The sequence below is a fragment of the Mesocricetus auratus genome, unplaced genomic scaffold (genome assembly GCF_017639785.1).
Source record: "Mesocricetus auratus isolate SY011 unplaced genomic scaffold, BCM_Maur_2.0 Super-Scaffold_100015, whole genome shotgun sequence".
Taxonomy (NCBI): domain Eukaryota; kingdom Metazoa; phylum Chordata; class Mammalia; order Rodentia; family Cricetidae; genus Mesocricetus; species Mesocricetus auratus.
Window position 1 is genome coordinate 10,712,171 of NW_024429198.1, and position 7,811 is coordinate 10,719,981.

The window sequence follows — 7,811 nt, forward strand, 5'->3', positions numbered from 1 at the left end:
ATCCCAGTTCCCTCCTCTCGTACCCCATCTGGGTCCCTATTCTTTACTCCTGAATAAATAGGCTACCAACAGATTCAAGGAGAAGTCATTGTCTTCAATGTCACCACTGCTTAGCCTAGAAAGTTCCATTGGATACTTCTCAACCCATTGTCACCTGTATTACATTTCATCATGAAATTATGCAGGTAAATTTTCTCTAAAAGTTCTTTCTTATTATATGACTTTCTTGAACATTTTAATGGGAGATATTACACAGGTATTTACCTTTCCAAGCAAAATATACTTATCTTTTTCTCATTAAATAATTTTCACTCAGGTCTTTGGTATTTTGTGGTAGGTAATTAGACAATTATTTTAAGGAAAACATAAGTACAAATGAAAAGTACACTATTGACAGTGAACTATGAACCTGTCTCTTTACATTTTCTCTCTTGAGAATGGAGTTATTTTAAATAGATAGGACTTTGTAAAGCTACAACCAGGAAGCAAATTAGTGTCTGTGAGGTTTGAAAGAAAATGGCCTCCAAAGAGAGTTGAACTATTTGGAGGTGTGGCCTTGTTGGAGGAATTGTATCACTGTGGGGCTGGCTTTGAAGTCTCTTTTTCTCAAGCTTCCCTCAGTGTGACAATAAGTTTACTTCCTGTTACCTCCAAGAGGAAGCATACTCTACTCCAGCACCACATCTGACTGCATGCTGCCGTGTTCCCTGTCATGATCATAATATACTGAACCTCTAAAACTGTCAGTGAGCCACCCCAGTGAAAGATTTTTCATTATAAGACTTGCTTTAGTCATGGTGTCCTTTCACAGCAATAGTAAAACCTAACTATGACAGTTCCCAAACTACCCCATTCTATGTATGTGCTCATGTTAACCAGCCATATGAGTGAGCAGGGCAGTTCTTATTTTATTGTGGTAAGCCATAAGGACATTAGTGGTTTTTAAATAAATGTATTTATTTTACATTAATTACTTTAGTTATTTCTCTAACTACAGGTAAAATTTAAAAGTGTACTTCTTACAAGAATATGTTTTAAAAAATTCAGAATCCCAGGGATCATTTGAATGCTTACTGATACACTTACAAATTAATCCCATAATAAAGACAAATAGAATTAATTGCAATTGATATGTATTCATGCCACCTGTGTGTATCAAGAGAAAATAATGAAATTATATGATGAATATGAATTTCAAAAATGCTTCCTGAAAGCAGTAGCTTCTCTCATGCACTTTATTTCATCCTGTCTGTCAGCATACTGTGATTTGAGATGGTAAACATGAAAGCATTGCTTTGTTTCCCAGGGATGGTTACATCCCCCTTCTGTCTTTATATATTTTTCTGGGTGTTGTTGTGAGAATCTTGGAGACCCTTATTAAAACTATCTGTAAACCTAAGGGGATGAAAACAATCTGGTGATGCAGATGGGAACTGTGTGGTAAGAATAAGCTGTAAGTAAAAGAGTTCAGTGAAATCCTGATGCCACAGGAAGGAAAATCATCACGCTTCCACAGAAGTCTACATTTGTGTAAACTATCTTCAACCTTTTGTTTGTTATTTGTTACTGACCCTAAGAGGCAACATAGCTTAAAGTTGAAAATTAGAAAATCCATGATATCAATTGACATTACTTTAAAAAAATTAAAGTTCCTTTACCAATTATATAAATAAGTTAGTAAATTCCCACAGTTTCTGTCAGAAACTCTTTAAATGTAAGTAAGAAGAAAACATCATATTACAGCAGTGCTAGGACCAGAATACTTGTAGAAAAATGGATTTCCAGCTATCAGCTAATCAATGTATAAAAGTAGATATTTATCCTAAACTATAACATTCAAAATTGTTCCTATATATTTTTTGTTTGATTGTTTTAATAGTGATAGGAGCAGTTTGATACATAACTTGTTAAAGGCACGTGATCTGAAATGCTCTTGGCCTGATAGTCATTTGCATATTTAGAGAGAGTGATAAATGAATCAATAATTAGCGTGGCTAGTGGTCTAAGTGATGCTTGCAGAGGCTCTAAACATAGTTTTCTTTCAAGTTTGAGGTAAAAATTTTGTATCATTATGTATAATCTTACTTCATTCATTGTCTGTTATTGACATGAAAACTTCTATGTAATCAAAATATAAACTAGAACTATTGGAAATAAATTTCCTCTGGCAAGCCTTTTAATTGTTTATATTTTCTTCTTTGCAGACCTATGCAGCAGCATGAACATTAAAAGCCTCATATTATAGCACTATTTTAAAGTATTTATTATTACTGAAATCTGTGAAATTATTTTTATTTGAAAAGTAAACACAGTTTGCATAGTTTTGGTTATGAAGGTATGAAAAAATACTTTAGCAGAACAAAAAAGATTTTGTACAAGTCCAGTGAATCTATTAATTACTGAAGTTATAGAAAACATAGTAACCACAGTGACAACACTTGGACAAATTGTCTTTCATTAGTTTACTGATTATTATAAATATGACTAACTATAGAATTTCAAGACTTAAGGTTTAATACTTAGCTGGCAGGGGTGATAAGATGATCCAGAAGGTGGTTTTCCCAGGGCGAGGCTTATCCATTTTACTTCGAGGATGTGCTGACCCCTGTGATTTTCCCAAAGTGGGAAACTCGATTTCATAATTTGTGGTAGTGGGAGAGTGCATTTGTGCTCTCCCCTGGGGCAGGAGAAGACTTAAGGTACAAGTCTGGTCTACTTTATGACCCTGTCATTCCCTCTGTGTGAGATTGTTAATATATCTGATTCTCCAAGCTCTTCCTTATCATTAGTCACAGCTGCTAAAATTCTGTTCAACCCAACAGAAACAGATACAAAGTAAATTTAATATCTGAGAGTTAAACCCCCACATACAAGGGCAAAAGTTTTCTCTTCAAAGTGGTTTCACCCCACTAGTTTTGTTTACATGTTTAAAAATTAGCATTTATGAACTTTCATTGAAAGCGGCTACTCTAGGGTCCTGAAGCTCATGTAACTTTTATAAGATCTGTGAAATATGCGACTATAAGAAACAATGTTTAATATTGAATTTTCATGCTTCTTAATCTCAGAAGAACCATTTTAAGAACCCTGTTTTAAGATATCATTGTGAATTACTCACTAATTAGATTTCGCAAAATATGATACATTTTTATTATTCTTACTGTTGTTTGAAAACAAATAGAACACTGCTCAAAAATTTACATTTTTAACGTTTTGTATGGGACTGGATATATTGTCACACATCTTTAATCCCAGCACTCAGGAGGTAGGAGCAGGTGATTCTCCTTTAGTTCAAAGCCAGCTTGGTCTACAAGGACTACACAGAGAAACCTTGTCTTAAGAAACAAACACATAAACAAGCAAATAAAAAGAATGGATTATACATTCTTTTTATTCTTCGTGTCCTTGTCCTCATTCTCCTCCTGTTCACTGTAATCAAGGTATGAACCAGAACTACAGCATCAAATTTATTGGCCCCCATCCTTTATAGCAAGTATTCTTTCCTTGGAAGGTGTTATAATGTGGACCTGGGTTGTTTGCCATTTGTTTGTCAGAGACTATCTTATTTCTTTTCCATGTTATGTTCATCAACACATCTAATCCTTTTCCTTAAAGTCATTAAAAAAGAGACTTTACATGACATAAGCATTTACAAAATCGGATCAGTAATGATAAAGTACATTTTCATTGTATTTTGTTGACGACAGCTAAGTCACTGAGCCCCATGTGAAAACATGACCAAGAAAATGATACTATTAATATAAACCCATTATTGTACTATGTATACCAAGTAATAAGTGCTGTCTGTATCTTAAGTGAAGCAGGTGTCATTTAGATGACACTGAATACAGATTAATTTTTAAATTTATGAATAGGAAAAAAGTAACATTGTGATATGGTGCATAATTTTCAGAGAAAGAGATGAGATCGGGTATTTCGTGGGAGGTATGAGAATGACAAGGGGAGAAAAGGAGGTGGGGAGAAGGACATGAGGGATCAAGAAGGCTGAGCCCTCCTAGAGCCTTCATCCAGTAGCTGACTGAAGCAGAAGCAATGATCCACAGCTAAACACTGAGCCAAACTCCTGGAATCCAGTTGTAGAGAGAGAGGATGGATGAGCAAAGGACTCAAGACTATACTGGAGAAACCTACAGAAACAGCTGACCTGAACAAGTGGGAGCACATGGACCCCAATCATAAAACTAGGGAACCGGCATTGGACCAAACTAAGTCTTCTGAATGTGGCTGTCATTCAGCAGGCCTGGGCAGTCTATGGGGTGTCTGACAATGAAACCAGTATTTATCCCTAGTGCACAAATGGACTTTGGGAAACCATTCCCCATCGAAGGCAACTCTTTCAGCCTATACACATGAGGGAGGGCCTAGACCCTGCCCAAATGATGTGGCAGACTTTGATGATTTCACCATGGAAGGCCTCACTCTCCCTGGAGAGTGTATGAAGTGGGATGGGGGGATCAGCAGGGGAAATGCAAGGTTTGGAGGGAGAGTGAACTGGGATTGATACATAAAGTGAGATTGTTTCTAAATAAAATAGAAATCAATAAAAAACAAAATTCAGTTCAGTTATTACATATTGTCTTCAGTTTTATTTCCAAGTAAAATCAAAACTTGCTTTTTATAGACTAAGGGATGTCTTTTGTTGATCTGGACAGAGTAAAGTAAACATTTCCCTGCTTGCCTTGATCCTATACTTTATTCAGGTGAACATATTCTTAAATGTAAATGTTCCCCTCCCCATTTCTGGCAGTTATAACTTATCCTTAATCACTAGTGTAATGTCATGAGGAAGAACTGTTTGTAATAAATCAAACTTCAGAAAACTTCTCTCTCTCTCTCTCTCTCTCTCTCTCTCTCTCTCTCTCTCTATCTATCTATCTATCTCTATCTCTCTTGAGAGGGTTTCTCTGTAGCTTTGGAGGCTGTGAAGCTGTCCTGAAATTAGCTCAGTAGACCAGACTGGCCTTGAACTCACAGAGATCTGCCTGTATCTGCCTCCTGAGAGCTGGGATTAAAGGCAAGTGCCACCACTGCCCAGCTCAGAAACTTCTTGTTCATGCAAACTTATATATTTCTATGGGTGTATGTTCTACATAGGTATCTCACCACCAAGGGAATTTTCTTTCACTATTTACTGAAAAGCACTACTTAATTTCATCACAAAATGCCAATATTTATTCATAATAGAAAATAATCACATAGCATAAGGTACAAGTAAACTACTGGATATGCTGCTGTGTTCAGTGCTAGGTGGAATCCAGTTAATTTGTAGGATCTGCCTTCTTTTTTCCCCAAAACCTGCCGTGACTACGGCCAGTAAATATGTAAGTGCTTTTATACTTGCTTTTAGTGTATCATTAATTAACGCTTACATTTCTGGATATCCTCCAAAATAGGCAACAAGGTTTTAAATGAAACATGTTGGTGGATTTAAATAATTGTAAAGTTCGAACTTAGCAAGCTTAACTAAAAGAAGACACAGAGTCAATTTGGAACGGGGTAGAATATCAAATTCAATATCACATGCTGACATTTAACAACTGAAAAGTTCTCTAGTCCTTGATAAGATCATTCCTCATTTTAGAACATTTCCATCCTTGGAACATGCTTCCAATCATTGAGTTGATAAAATAAATGGAATTCAAGATGTTGTATATTTCAGTTTATTCTGGAGCCTATGAAAAAGTGCCAAAAGGACATTTTTCCTGTTGATTTCTAAGATATGAAATTTCTATATATACAAATTTTAATACTGAAAAAAATAGTTTAAGCCTTTTTATTTATGCACTTATGTCAATAGCTAATTTTTACTTTTGTAAAAGTTGAATTTTCAGTTCTGAAACATATGAACACAAAGATAATGATTTTAAATATATATTGAATTATAAAATAAAACAAATTCTTGGGGTATATGATCTCATGCTACTTTTATAAATATGTTAGGGGACGATTATTTGTATTAATAGCTTTTATCCAAGGAAGTATACAAGAAAACATCCATGTGTGCTTAAAATTATTGCAGTTATACATATGACACAATATTAGAATTGTCATGTAGAAAATAAATGACATTCATTAAATCTTATTTGTATGAGGCAAGAACACTTTCCAGTATTTCATACTGTAATAAGTGCAGTGACAAAGAGAGCATGCTCACACACAAGAAGGTGAGTAAACTGTCGTTCCAGATGCTGGTTGGACGAGGTGATTATCAGTCTTATGCCAATAATTTTTCTCTGTGTCTAACTTACTCTATCTACACTTCACTGACCCATCAGGAATTATACAGCCTTCTCCATCTGGCATTTAGCTTTTAAAACTCAGTTTCTGTCATTACAAACATCTGCAAAAAGCTGGCAACTATATTTTATGATGTTCTTTAGTTTCAGGTTTGAAGTATACCTAGTTTTGCAAATATTCTTAAAACCCAGATTATTTTCTTCTTCTCTGTTTATTTAATATTCCAAAATTCCTTCCAGGTTTGAAGAAACTAGATGACAAAATCTCTAGTTATCATCCTCGAAGTAAATCTCTCATATTTACATTTCCTCCTGGATGATTACTGACATCATTCTTCTGTGCTTGTTTTTGCTTCACGTTTTGGCTATGTTGCTCAATACACACAAGACGACAAAATGAGTAAGGTGAGTATCTGAAACATTTCCACCCATATACATCAATTTTTAAATACAGTCTATATCCCATGTATATTATAGTCCTATTTATTTGTTTTATCTCTTTAGCCATGTATACTGGCCTATTTTTCTCAAAATATATAACATGAAAAAATAAGGCTAGTTTCTAAGGATTTAGAGATTCCTTAAAAGTCTCAGAGAGTGCTGTCATGCGCATATGTCTATAAACACTTAAGATCTCATAAACACATGGTTTGTGAGAGTAAGGACAAATCCTAATATAATGCTTTAAAGAAAGTAACTTCTGCTATTTCATTACAAAACCTCTCGAAACCTTTCTTCTGATACCAATTTCTACACCTAACTTTGTGTAATATAATTTGAGACAGTCCTGATCTCTCTCCCCAATTGTCACTTATTCTCTCATCTGGGGATGTTATCCCATGAATTTTCCACCATTTCAGACACTGATTGAAAGCAGTGGTTTGTCCTTTGGACCTCTAAAACTGACTATAATTCAAGGGTTTCCCAGACAATTTACTAGTTTATTTTCAATTTTTTGAGGTCTTCACAAAGCTCAAGAAAGTATTTCACTTAAACTCATCCATTTATTTTAAAGGACACAATTAAAGGAAGTTGGTTGTTTTTTTCAGAGTTCCTACTCTCTAATCTATTTATTTTAAATATTTTATTTATTCTTGCCTATTTATTTATTTATTGCACAGTGTAGGATCTGGAATCTATGTTGGGTTTGGAATTTAAATTATTTCCATTTACTGAAAATCAATTATATTTTACAGAATTTATCCATATTATCCATCCAATCTCTCCCCATCTCCTCTTTTATATGGAACCACTCTATTTTCTGTCTCTCATTAGAAACCAAACAGGCCTCTAAAGGATAATAGCAGTATAGTATATTATAGTATAGTATAGTATGATAATATCATTATATGTTACAATGTAATAATATATATTAATAAGATGAAAACTAAAACATCAGCATTTTACAAACAAACAGAAGGAAAAGAATGCAAGAGAAGACAAAAGAATTGGAGAACAACTTGTTCTCACACTCAAGAATCCCATAAAAGAACTAAACTGTATATACTCACTCACATATGGATTTTAGGCATGAAACAGGGGAGAACCAGTCTA

General features: G+C 34.4%; 1 non-coding gene across 1 annotated transcript; it reads left to right on the top strand.

Moving 5' to 3' along the window:
• Positions 1 to 2,515: 2,515 nt before the first annotated feature.
• Positions 2,516 to 2,680, top strand: LOC121144401. Its single transcript, XR_005881764.1, has one exon. It is a non-coding gene; the product is annotated as a U1 spliceosomal RNA (small nuclear RNA).
• Positions 2,681 to 7,811: the final 5,131 nt, after the last annotated feature.